The sequence below is a fragment of the Nicotiana sylvestris genome, chromosome 9 (assembly GCF_000393655.2).
Source record: "Nicotiana sylvestris chromosome 9, ASM39365v2, whole genome shotgun sequence".
Classification (NCBI taxonomy): domain Eukaryota; kingdom Viridiplantae; phylum Streptophyta; class Magnoliopsida; order Solanales; family Solanaceae; genus Nicotiana; species Nicotiana sylvestris.
This window is the reverse complement of record NC_091065.1, coordinates 177,636,776-177,651,421: the sequence shown is the minus strand read 5'-3', so window position 1 is coordinate 177,651,421 and position 14,646 is coordinate 177,636,776.

Sequence of the window (14,646 nt, the reverse complement as noted above, 5' to 3'; positions counted from 1 at the left end):
TATTGATAAAAATAAGACGAATCCAAAATGATGCTAAATAAAATGTCACTAGTGGCCATCGGCCTTATTACATCATTAAAAGCAAAATAAAAGACTACTAACTACTTGGTCCCAGAAGGACCTTCCCCAGATTCGGTATTTTTATCCCCCTCGAACAGCTTCACCAGCTCGTGCAGTCCTAGAAGCAGATAAGCTTGGGCCAAATGTCCGCTTGCATTCCCTTCAGCGTTTCGACAATCTTCAATCCTCTTGAGGAACGTTCCTTCTAGCTCCACTAGACCCCGCTCCAAATATCCTAGTCGCTTGTTGGCGCTGACAGCCATATCCTTCCACTCTTCGACCAACTTCTGATGGGCTTCTTGTATTTCCCGATGCTCACTTTCACACTCTCGAATCCTCTTGTGCAGCTGATTGTACTTAACCCGTGCTTCAGCTTTCTCGTCGATGATTCTGTGTCCGTGAATGAACCCGAGCTGACCCATACCATTGTGATTATCTTCCAACTAACCCGAATAGTGCGGCATGCAATCAGCGTGATACCTTTCTGGCTCAATAGATTCTTTCCCCAAAACGATCTTGTAATTCCACATGTGTTGAGCTTGGAATTTGTGAGGGCTATCATTGTCCTGGAAATCAGCCCTAAAGTGACTCATTTTGTCGACCCTTGGTATGATTTGCTTTCTTCTAGCCTGCCTCATGGCTCGGAGGGGAACGTAGGGATAAGTTCCTCTTAGACCAATGAGTATGAGAAATAGTGCGTCTCAGGATCGAACAATGAATTCTTCCGTAGGGAACCATTCGACCATCCACTGTACCTGGTCTTCTTTTAGATTCTCAAATAGCTCCACCCATCTTCCAGCGTCCTCTGGCTGAGCGAACATGTTAGGCATATAATTCATACGCATTGGCTGGTGGAAGGCAATGTGATCATCCAAGTCTATGCGTAAGATCTCATATCGGTATTCTCCTTTCTAGAGGTACTCCATGAGCCAGAGCTGAAGTAATAAATTGTATCCCTCAAAATGGCTGGCTTTTCGCTGTCAGTTGTCCAGAGCCCGGTATATCTCAGCAGCAATCATGGGCAAATACTGAAAGGCTGTCCGCCAATTCCTTCCATCAGAGTCTTGGTTACCATGGCCAGTCTGGTGTGGATCCTAGCTTTCTTCATAGGGAACACTATCATCCCCAGGAAACAAAACATGAATACGAAGACCCTTCTATGAATATGCCCCGGTGAGGTGAGGGCAAATTCATCTGAGTAGGTGTGGTATGACTTGCTATGGTCGTACCTCTCGTACAGATAGTCGAATGGGATGTAGGAGTCTTTCAAACAGGTCAAGTCTGGGTTCTTCTTCAGTCCCATCATCTTAAGGAAACCCCTACCCTTGCGATAAGCAAACCCGGAGTCTCCCAAGGAATACCAGCTAAGCCTCATATTTCTTCGAGCAAAGGAGTCATTTCAAGGTCCCCGAAGCGGAACATGGACATGTCACTATCCCAGAACAGAGTTGCGGCCTCTATGATTTTGTTGTCAGGCTGGATTTCTAGAAGAGAAGGTAGATTCCCTAAGTATTTATGGACGAGTGTCTGATCACTGGAGTGGAGATCTTCCCACCAATTTAGCAACCTTGGATGAATGTTGGTTACCATGCCAAATCTGGGGACTTCGTGCCTCATTTTCTGCAAAATAGAGTGTTAGACCCTTACCCCGCCAGACTCGACTATTTAAACCAATAATTAGCATAAAAAGCATTTAGTTCTCCAAATAAATGCACAGAACATGTAGGTGTCTGTTTGGGTTTCAGGGAACCCGATGGACTTTGGACAAGGCTATCTTAATGAGTCATTATGTGGACAACATAACTGACTCGGCTAGGTTTGACCATGATGCATGCACAGTTAAACAAAGTAAGGTTTCTATCGGGGTATTAGATAGGTACCTTTGAGTGGACAACTCAAGAGAGAAAGGCACGGAACCGTCTACTGCACCGCTAATCGATTGGTTTTACCGCAAATACGCCTTTGCCGAATTTAAAGGGTGATAATATTGGAAGAGCGCAACCACTCATTATAAGCGTTGCTATGGTATTTGTTTGGCACGAGTGGAATATGATGTTGAAGATGCAGTTTACAAGAATAAAACAAATTGACATGTATTTTCACGTTCATAAGATAAATGATTATAATAATTATAGTAATTACAACAGTATTGAAATAAAGCAGTAAAGGAAAGCAGTTACAGGAAAGAAAAGACATAAAGAGCCAAGTCAGTTTCGTAGTGAAAGAATAAAAGACAGTAAATAAAGCAATTAATGAGATAGTAAAGTCACAAGCAACATGCAATGGTAAAAGCCTAAAGAATATCCCCAGCAGAGTCGCCATGTTGTGGACGCCCCCTTTTTCTGTAACCGTGGGGTCAAAAATTGGGTATACGACATTGGGAAGACAACTCTATTCCCTTTCGAGAATTGGGTCTTAGAGGTTGAAGAGTAGTCACCTAATGATTATAGTGCATTAGGACACTTTTAAGAAAGGTTCGAGTTGGAAAACCAGAGTTCGGGTAAGGGCTAGAAATTATCTCGAGGGGAAGGTGTTAGGCATCCCTCAAGATCCACTAGTGTGGTCCTGGTCATGTTACAATTGTGACTTTACAAGTAAACAATCAAGGCTCAAATAAGGACTCGCATATAACATTGCAATTAGGTTGAAAACTTTTGAAGGCAAGTAGAGAGGGCAGAAATTTATGAAAAAGGATTTGAATAGTTTTACAAGAAGAGATGAAAGCAAATAAAGGGAAGGGAGTCCTCGGTTTACGATTAATATGGATCACTTCAATGCAATATCCAGCAATCACTCCTCGGAAGAGGGGTCGCACGTGATATTAGCGCACCGGTCATCATATCCATATTCTACCCTTCCCACCCCGTCAAGGTATTAAAGCGCGAAGAGTTTCGTTACTTATTGCATGCTAGTACTCGTCCCAATCCTATCAGTCCCGGAGACATTTAGGACTACTAATCCTAAAGGGAAAGGGATTTAGGGCCTTTTGAGAGTTTCAAAGGACAAAATACTAAGGCGTCAATCAAAACACATAATACAAGTAAAAGTGGAGGTAGATAAGCAAGTAAGACTCAAGTAAACCTCCTTAAATCAGATAAGCCATAAAGTTTAGCATGTCTCGCATGTACTGGTTTGGTCTTTAAGATTAAAGCGATAAACGAACTGATTTAACTCATATTTTTAGACAGGAAGTCCACATTATGGCTCACTCGAATGCAGTTGTCAAAGACTGAGCCACTTTAATTAGTCAATTTTACCTTAAATGTGGGATATAACTGCTGATTGTAAAGGAGTTGCAGAATAAGATAAGTTTCAGAAAAGATTGCAGACTTAATACAAAGAAAATGGTTTAAAACGAGTTTCAGAAAACATACTTGTTTAAGAAAAAACATTCCCGAGTTTTAACAAAAGAACTAAATTGCAGATTGATTCAAAATGTTTATTAGATAAGTATAAAGAAGTGAATTAAGATTGATTTGAAAAAAAATGTCAAATTATCAGGAAAGCAGTAAGTTTTCAGAAAATATGCACTGATTTGAGAATATTTATCAAGAAGGAAAAAGATGCACTGGTAGAAAAGTTTTAAGGGTTCAGAAAACGTGCAGAAAGTCGCTTGTTTTAGCAAAAAGGGACAGTACTATTTTAGACGAGTGAAACAATTCTGATTTGAAGTTCCTATAGGCATGATCTCTACAAGTTACTGATTTTAATACCTTTCAAACGTTAACAGCCTTACAAACATGATATCTATATGCTGGCTTAAAGTAAAACCTAACGGTTTGCCTAATGTCATTATAAATGCAGAAATGCAAATTCCCATAGGCATGGTATCTATATGCATAGTTGCAGAAATCAGAAAGTTAGATCCTATAAGCATGGTTTCTACTTGTGAGATTGCATAGATCAAAAATTAAATCCTATAGGCATGATCTCTACCCTTTGTGCATAAAGTAACCCCCTCCCTTTTCTCTAAATCCCCATGAGTTTATACAAATTATTACAGGCCAATAAAAACAAGACAGAAATTAAAAGTACATCAGAAATCATCAACTACATCCGAGCAGCCTAATTCAGACTTAGTGTCTAACAATATGAAATTGAACCATTTCCGAAATCCATATTTCCAAAGCCTTCTCTTATCTGGGGTGTTTCATAGATCCAAGGAGTTTCAGGAACTCCAGGCAGTGCTTACACCCCAAATATATTGCAGATTTAGATTATAGTGCAGTGTGGAAATGCCAGCTCTCAGATGTCCAAGTTTGGAGGGAACTCAAGGTCCCAAAGCAAGGCTCAAGAGAGAGGGGTAGAACTTAAGATTCTATGAATAGGTGTAAGTGCACAATGGGGAGGGGAATCAAAGAGAGACAGGGCAAGCTAGTGGTCATGCCCAGCAATCGGGATGCTGGCACACCCCTGACCAGCTGCTGGTCAAGCATTGAGAGTTAGGATCCATTGTGGATCAAGCCAAGGCCTGGACAGTAATTAGGATACTGTCAGGCCAAGAACTTAACTCGGCACATAGAAGGGTATAGGGGTAGAGGATTCATAACAGAAATAGAAGCAAGGATGAAAAATATTTAATGCAAATTACTAAACATAGGCAGTAGAGTAACATCAGTCTGAAGGTGTGAAGTAAACACATAGGAGGTGAGGCAGAATATTTAAACAAAAGACATACCAGTTTCAAAGAAAATAAGTAAGCAAAAGTAGCCTTGAGAGAACCAAGTTGTAAACAGCAGTTCCAAAAGATCTCAAGCAAAGCCGAATTTAAAACACTATTGCAAAAAATTATTTTTGTTCGTGTGTATTTCAGTGTGTGTCTGTGGGTCAAAAATGTGGAAGGGTAGTCCCTTTTATAGTGCAGAGAAGCAAGTAAGAAAGGTAAGAAAATAGTTTACCATCAATTGCATAGAATTTTCCTTCAATTAGGGGATTTGATCTCAAACTGGTAGAAGATAATTAAGGAAAGAATTTTGATTAATGCCTTTTCAAAGTAGCATAAAAGGGGTAAATACATAAAGGCTATTTAAGGACAGGGTCTTGACAGTACATGGATGTAACATTTAAGGAAACAAAATCAATTAATAGCCAAGAAATCAGAATTACGAGCTCAATTCGAATGAACCAAGTCAAGAAAAGGTAAAGGGGGTTCAATCAAAGAAAATCAGTGACAATCAATCAAACCCCATTAGAGGATTTCAGAATCAATCAATGAGTTAGTAAAAACCTTTGAAAGCAGAGTTCTCATATATAAAGCACACAAATATGTGAATCAAGAAGAGGCTGTCAAATTATTTAGAAGAGGGTTTAATTGAAGAGAAGTCCAGAATCATAAGCAACGAGATGCAGGTTCAATTTGCAGACTCATAGCGAGTCTGAGAGTTCAGGGTCCCAAAGTGGAGCCTCAACTCGAACACAAAAAATCAAAATCGTCAAAGGAAACCCCCGAATCCTAGGGTTTCAAAATTGAATCAGACATGAAAGTAGGAAAGCAAGTCATTGAAACAGGGATGATAGCAGGTTTGAAATGCAAAGCAAGAAAGCCGATTTTAGAGCATAAAAGAACATGTTTTAGAAAATTCGGGGCTTAAGCAAGTTCAGAAGAGAACAAAGGATACAAACTTAAACAAAAGTCGATGAAACATGCTTAGCAAGAACACAAACAGAGTTTACTAAAGCAAAAATCAAAGAACTCAACGGTAATCATATATAGTAAAAGAGTAAGGAAAACATAACATGGATTAACATGTGAGTACTGGAGTAACATGTGTAGTATAAAAAGAAAGTGGAAGAACAGTACATACGTAGTAAAAGAGGTCATACGAGCCTAACATAGACAAACACACGTAAGAAAGAACAAAAAGAATCAGAAAGATGATTTTTGAAAAACCTTTCAGGAACCCTAAATCGAAGGTAAACGATTTTAAAAAGAAAATCTAGGGAAAACCTTTTAAAATGTCAAATAAAGCATAGATACAACATAGATCTAAGCAAACAAACAGAGAAAGAACCTCGAATAACTTAGGGTTTCGGAGAAATCCTAGAAATGAGAAAGGCTTGGAAACAGGTCCGATCTAAGTCGGATGAGGTAAGAAAGAGGCTTAGAAGACCAAGAGCCACCGGAGCAAAGTCGGAGATGGACGGAATCTTCGAATCGATGAAGGTCTGAGCGAAGACCTTCGAGGTCTAGCCTCGAACCTTCGAGCATCAGGCATGCAAGAGCCGGAGGAGGTGAGTATAGGTTGTTCATGGCCTGAGAAGCCATGGACTCCGGCGAAAATACGGTGGAACAAAGTGGGAGGAGACTAGGGTTCTGAAGAGCCTTGAGAGAATCTGAGAGCGTTTGGGATTCAAAGGCGGCAGGTCAGGTGGAAAATAAAGGAATTAGGGTAGGTCATTTGGTTTAATTATGAAAGGGTGGGTTATGGCCGTTGATCTTGAATGATCAACGGTCCAGATTTGGAAGGGTAGGTGGGAATCGGGTAGGGTCATTTAGATTGGGTTATGGGTTGGGTCAGGTTAAAAAGTGGGCCGGTCCGGTTGGGGTTGGGATTGGGTCAAATGGTGGTTAAAATTGAAATATAAAAGGGTTTGTAATTGAAATAAATGAGGCTAAATGTTAAATGACAATTTCTTCCCCTTTTATTTTATATAAAATAATTAAAAATATTTTTAAAACAGATTAAAATCATTGAATTGATTAATAAGGTATAAGTATTAATTTAAAAATACTGGAAATAATTTAATAATAATGAAATATTGTTAATTGTAAAATAGGCTATAATTGCAATTACATGCAATTTAGCTTTTAAATATCAAATAAATTTGTAAAAATATGCAAAAAATCACATTAATTATATTTTGGTGTAAATATGAGATTTTGGGAATTATTCACCAAAATGATAATTTTGGGAATAATTATTGAATTTTGCACTACTAAAATAGACAATAAATTGGTTTTGAAAATCTTTAAAAATTTAGGAAAAATACCAAAACACTTGGGCATGCTTATGTATGCACATATATGTTATTTTGAAAGTATTTTGAGTGTAAAAAATACTTAGGGAAAAATTGGGTATCAACAGCGATCAGGAGGTCACGGATTCGAGCCGTGAAAACAGCATCTTGCAGAAATACAGGGAAAGACTGGGTACGATAGACCCTTGATTATAAATTCCTCAACATCAAAATGTTAGAAATTACCGTCTCTTCTAGAGACTTCTAGTGTGGCCCACATATAAGGTAATAAATTATTTACCTTGTCTCCCAAAGGAAATAATATATCAGATAATATTCTGTAGTTATGCATATATGGTAGTTTCTTTGATGGAAAGAAATTACCATATATTAGGAGTCCATAGGGTAATTATAATTTATGGGGAAGTCTCTAGGGCTAAAGTATTTGCCTAAGAGTCCCTAGCCTACCTATAAATACGCATGTGATCCATCAGTTTGACATCCTACGATAGGCATAGGCTAGAAGGCTCCTTAGGTTTTCTCTCAAGGTTCTTCCAAGGAATTCCCCACATCACTTGAATAACCATGGCTGAAGGTACATTCCATGTATAATCTCCGCTGCGTTGGCTCTGTGTGTGTATTTAAATTATAACATGTGGTATCAGAGCCTTCCTTTTAGCTATGTTTTTCAGTACCTGTTGATGGTAATTATGGATATAATTTATAATGTTTCGATAACAACAAATTCGTAACTTGGAACCGAACTTTAGTCGGTAGATTACTCTTTAGCTTTTGGCTTCTGAGTGTGTTTTGTTTACTGCTAACTCTATTAGTTTTATGTATCACTGTCGGTATACTTTGATTTTTACGTTGTAAGAACAAGAGAGAAATCGTTTTTCTTGTGACGCTTATATTGATAATTGATATATTATGGTTCAAACTTGTTCTCTTCTCTCTGATCTAGAAATTACTTGGTGTTAATTCGCTTTGGAGAATCTAATATGCCAATTAGAGAGATTTGCATTAAGCTGTTTGAATAGTAAACTGCATACCGTAGCAGTACATATTTGTATAGGTGCATACAATATAAGTATTTTATAACTCTGGTTTAGGTTAGAATTGCTATTTTTGTAATACCACCCTGAGGATGATGTATTTATTTGTTTATTGTAAATAAATACTTCATTTGTCTTGAAGTTTGTGCCTATCTGATCAGTTGTAGACTTTGAAACTCACAATGATAAATTTTGGTCATATTAAATAACCAATGGTAAGCATTCTGACGAGAGATTATTGCAATTTTGGGGTGGCAGTAATCACCTTTAGGCTAAAGGTTTTTAAGTTGTTAAAATAATAAAATTATTTTCTTTGGTATTGCATATTCTGTTATTTTATAATAGCCTTTGCTAATATTTGAGAAGTTCTTATAATATTATAAGAATTACTTTTGGGGAAACATAAAGTCATACTTACATTCAAGTTGCCTATTTTTTTTTAAAAAACAATCAACATTCTAGATAAGTTGATAGTTAAAGATTAAATACTGTGAGATATCATTATTGAGTTTTCTTTTATGTGATGTACTTAGGAGTAGTCATAGCATCTTGAGTACTTGATATGAAAGAAATTAAGTTGTTTAATCACATAAAGTCTAGTGATTAAAAATTTTAATGACATATATTTAGTCCAGTTATCTCATTAGAATAGTAACCCGACCCTACAGGGAGGTAATTATTTTGGTAAGATTAATTGGAATGAGATAGTAAACCTTTAAGTTGAAAATTATCTTATGCCCACAGGTACGAATTAAATTTTATGCATTTCGGTTTACTAGTCTAATAAAGTTAGTAAATTCTATGCATGGGTTGCAACCTCTGCCCACAGGAAGGTCTAGAATTTACTATGAATCGGTATTTTACACGATTCACCTTTGATAGATTGTACTTCACAGCTTATTTATATTTATCCTTGTTTTGCTGTATTTACATTTTTTCCTACCGCTATTTTTAATGAGAATGCTCGAATTCCAATGCTTTCTGATGAGAATTATACTGAATGGAAGGAGAAAGTCCTTCTCATTTTAGGGTGCTCAGATCTAGACCTGGCACTCCGTGTGGATGAACCACCTATTCCCACGAAATCAAGTACGCCAGCTGCTAAGGCTAACTATGAGCGGTGGGAGCGATCTAATCGCTTAAGTTTAATACTCATAAAAGCTCACATAAGCCAAAGCATTAGGGGTTCTATCCCTAACAGCGATAAGGTCAAAACTTACATGAAGGCAATTGATGAACAATTTGTAAGCTCTGACAAGGCATTGGCCAGCACCCTTATGAAGAGGCTCTCAAATATGACTTTCGACAGAAGTCGCACAGTGCATGAGCACATTATGGAGATGAGAGACATTGCTGCTAAACTCAAGTCCCTTGAGGTGGATATGTCTGAACCATTTCTTGTGCATTTCATTCTCAACTCCCTTCTTGCAGAATATGGTCCGTTCAAGATTTCTTACAACACACATAAGGATAAATGGTCAATACGTCTAATCTGGTAATAGGACGCATTCATGTGTGGAAGGCGTGGAGACTTATAGGCTCATTTAAAGGATGGTTTTTACTTAGATTTAGAAAATACTTTTTATGTTCCAGAATATTCTAGAAATTTAATTTTTTTTTTCAAGACTATCGATTAGTGGATATGATTTGATATCCTTCTGTAAAAATTTTGAAAGATAAGTTATTGGTTTTGGAAATTTATATAAACTTGAGCTAGACCCCACATTTGAATGCAATGTTTTAACTTTGCATGATAAATAAATTTGCACTAAGCGATGTATTATCAATGAGAACTCATCTAGTTTTTGGCACAAGAGATTGAGACACATCTCTATTGATAGAGTCAAAAGGTTGGTTAATGATGGAGTTCTAAAAGCTCTTGATTTTTCTGACTTTGGGACTTGTGTGGACTGCATAAAGGGTAAACAGACCAACAAATCAACTAAAAGTGCCAAAAGAAGTTCTCAATTACTTGAGATTATACATACAAATATATGTGGACCTTTTCCTACCCCTTTCTTGAATGGTGAGAGATATTTTATCGCGTTTATTGATGACTATTCAAGATATATGACTCTCTATTTTGTGTTTAACAAATCATAAGCACTTGATGCTTTTAAGTTTACAAAACAGAAATAGAGAAACAAACTGGTGCTAAGATCAAAAGTGTAAGATCTGATAGAGGTGGAGAATATTATGGTAGGTACACAGATAAGGGACAAGTTAAGGATCCATTTGCTGAGTTCCTTCAAACAACAACAACAACAACAACGACCCAGTATAATCCCACAAGTGGGGTCTGGGGAGGGTAATATGTACGCAGACCTTACCCCTACCCCGAAGGGTAGAGAGGCTGTTTCCAGGAGACCCTCGGCTCAAAAAAAGCAATATGAGATGATATATTAGTACCATAAAATGCGTAATAAAAATAACAACAATATATAAGAGATATGAAATATGAAATATAGGATATGAAATACGAAATACGAAATACGAAATAAATGGCTGGTATAGTACAACTAGAAGGTAAAGCCCTGCATCAATAGACGACCATTGACATTCCTAGTCTAACTCCTAACTGGATAGTCTCCCTCTATTGTGCTGTAGAAATATTCACACTCTCCCCTAACCTACAACCTTAATGCTCGACCTCCATAATTCTCTATCAAGGGCCATGTCCTCAGTAATCCTAAGTCGCGCCATGTCCTGTCTGATCACCTCTCCCCAATACTTCTTAGGTCTTCCTCTACCTCTCCGCGTGCCCACTACAGCCAGTCGCTCACACCTCCTCACCGGTGCATCAGTGCTCCTCCTCTGAATGTGCCCGAACCATCTGAGTCTTACTTCCCGCATCTTGTCCTCCATGGGGGCCACACCCACCTTCTCTCGAATATCTTCATTCCTAATCTTATCCATCCTTGTATGCCCGCACATCCACCTCAACATCCTCATCTCTGCTACTTTCATCTTCTGGGTGTGTGAGTTCTTTACCGGCCAACATTCAGTTCCATACAACATGGCAGGCCTAACCACTGCTCTATAAAACTTACCTTTTAGTAACGGTGGCACTTTCTTGTCACACAAGACTCCCGACGCTAACCTCCACTTCATCCACCCCACCCCTATACGGTGTGTGACATCCTCGTCAATCTCCCCGATCCCCTGAATAACCGATCCAAGGTACTTGAAACTACCTCTCTTGGGAATGACTTGAGAGTCAAGCCTCACTTCAACTCCCGCTTCCGTCGACTCAACTCCAAATTTGCACTCGAGGTATTCCGTCTTCGTCCTACTCAACTTGAAACCTTTAGACTCAAGAGCATGTCTCCAAATCTCTAGCCTCTCGTTGACGCCGCCTCTTGTCTCGTCAATTAGAATAATGTCATCAGCAAATAGCATGCACCATGGAACCTCCCCTTGAATATGATGAGTCAGTGCATCCATCACCAGGGCAAATAGGAATGGGCTGAGCGCAGACCCTTGGTGCAACCCCGTAATAACTGGAAAGTGTTCAGAGTCGCCTCCTACTGTCCTAACCCGAGTCTTAGCTCCATCATACATGTCTTTAATCACCCTAATATAGTTACTCGGGACCCCTTTATCCTCTAAGCAGCTCCATAAGACCTTCCTAGGAACCTTATCGTACGCTTTCTCCAGATCAATAAACACCATGTGGAGATCCTTCTTCTTATCTCTGTACTGTTCCACCATCCTCCTAATAAGGTGGATAGCTTCTGTGGTAGATCGTCCCGGCATGAACCCGAACTGGTTGTCTGAAATAGACACCATCCTTCGCACTCTCATTTCTACCACTCTCTCCCAAACTTTCATGGTATGACTTAATAATTTGATGCCCCTATAGTTGTTACAGCTCTGGACATCACCTTTGTTCTTATACAGCGGTACCATTGTACTCCACCTCCACTCTTCAGGCATTCTATTAGTCTTGAATATAACACTAAACAATGCAGTAAGTCATTCCAAGCCTGCTCTACCCACACACCTCTATAGTTCAACCGGAATTTCGTCTGGCCCGGTAGCTCTGCCCCTTCTCATCTTACGCATTGCCTTCATGACTTCATCGATCTCAATGTCCCTACAATTACTTACTTCATGGTGACTGTCGGCATTCCTCGATTCCCCAAGTATAGTATCCTGATCCCCTTCTTCACTTAGAAGTTTATGAAAATAGGTCTGCCACCTCCTCTTAATCTGGTCATCTCCCATCAAAACTTTGTCGTCATCATCTTTTATGCAACTCACTTGGTCCAGATCCCGAGTTGTCCTCTCTCTCGCCTTAGCGAGTCGGAATAACTTCTTCTCCCCACCTTTATTCCTTAGTTCCTCACACAGACGAGCAAAAGCTATCGTCTTAGCCTCCGTCACTGCCATCTTCGCCTCCTTCCTAGCTACCTTATACCTTTGAATGTTCTCTCTCTTCTCCTCCTCGTCAGTGCTCCCTACTAACCTTAGGTAAGCCGTCTTCTTTGCTTCCACTTTACCTTGGACAACTGCATTCCACCACCAATCTCCTTTGTGTCCACCACAGTGGCCCGTAGATATCCCTAACACCTCTCTCACCTCCTTTCTTATACAGTCCGCCGTCGTCGCCCACATTGTGTTTGCGTCCCCACATTCCTGGTAATTGCTCAATATACCATGCCAGAAACACCACAACAAAATAGTGTGGCAGAAAGAAAGAATCGGACATTAATGGACATGGTAAGAAGCATGACTAGCAGATCAAGAGAACCTTTATCCTTATGGAGTGAAGCCTTAAAAACCAATGTGTATATTTTAAATAGGGTTCCATCCAAGGCTGTACCCAAGACATCTTTTGAGTTATGGAAAGGATGAAACCTAATTTAAATCATTTACACGTTTGGGGATGTCCAACTGAAGTAAGGGTTTATAACCCACAACTAAAGAAGTTGGATGAAAGAACAATAAGCGGTTATTTTATAGGCTATGTGGTTAGCTCTAAGGGATTTAAGTTTTATTGTCCTTCTCATTCTCCTAAAATTGTTGAAGCTAGAAACGCTAAATTTCTTGAGGAGCATGAAGAGAGTGGGAGTGGTTTGACTCAAAGGGTGGAATTGGAAGAAATAAGGGAACCACCAGTGGTACCTTTATATATTGGGAACTTGAATGTTGCTCAGAAAAATTCTCATAAATTATCTGAACAACAACAAGTTCAAGAGCCACCACCACTTGAGGAGCCACATGAAGATCAACCCGCTTTACCTGAACACACTGAAGAAGTGTCTGAACCAGTGGAAGTGAGAAAATCCTCAAGAATTCAAAACTCAGCAATTTCTAGCGACTATGTTGTATATCTCCAAGAGTCTGATTATGATATTGGACTAAAAGATGATCCATGCTCGTTTTCACAAGCCATGAGTGGATAAAACTCCACACTTTGGTATGATGCCATGAAAGAAGAGTTAGAATCTATGGCTAAAAACAAAGTCTGGGGTCTCATCGAATTACCAAAGGGATCCTTTACCATAGGTTCCAAGTGGGTCTTTAAAACTAAAAGAGACTCATCGGGTAATATCAAACGATATAAAGTCAGACTTATAGCCAAGGTTTTTACTCAAAGGGAAGGCATTGATTACCATGAAACCTTCTCTCCAGTATCAAAGAAAGATTCATTGAGAATCATCATGGCATTAGTAGCTCATTTTGATTTAGAGTTACATCAAATGGATGTGAAAACAGTTTTTCTGAATGGAGATCTTGAAGAGGAGGTATACATGTGTCAACCTGAAGGATTTTGTGATAAGGACAAAAGTCATCTTGTTTGCAAGTTGAATAAATCCATTTATGGGCTAAAGCAGGCTTCCCGCCAATGGTATATTAAATTTCATAATGTTGTTTCTTCTTTTGGATTTATGGAGAACTTCATTGATCAGTGTATATACTTTAAGATAAGTGGGAGAAAATATATTTTTCTAGTCCTATATGTGGATGACATTTTGCTTGCAAGTAGTGTTTGAGATTGTAATACGAGACTAAACAGTTCCTTATCCAGAATTTTGAGATGAAGGATATGGGTGAAGACTCTTATGTCATTAGCATAGAGATTAACAGAGACAGATCCCAAAGATTACTTGGACTGTCTCAAAATGCCTACATTGAAAGAATTCTGGAAAGATTCGGGATGAAAAACTGTTCACCTATAGCACCACCCATAATTAAAGGTGACAAATTCTATTTGAATCAATGTCCACAAAATGTATTGGAAAAGGAGCAAATGAAAAACATTCCCTATGCTTCGCTTGTTGGGAGCCTTATATATGCACAGGTCTGTACTAGACCTGATATTGCTTTTGCGGTAGGAATGCTTAGCAGATATCAAAGTAACCCTGGTCTTGACCATTGGAAAGCTGGTAAAAGGGTCTTGAGATATTTGTGAACCAAGGATTTTAAGCTCACATACAAATGCTCTGACTCATTGGAAGTGATTGGATATTCAAACTCTGATATGGGTGGATGCAAGGACACTGGAAAATCTACTTCAGGATATATTTTCCTTTTTGCTGGAGGTGTTGTGTCTTGGAGAAGTGTCAAG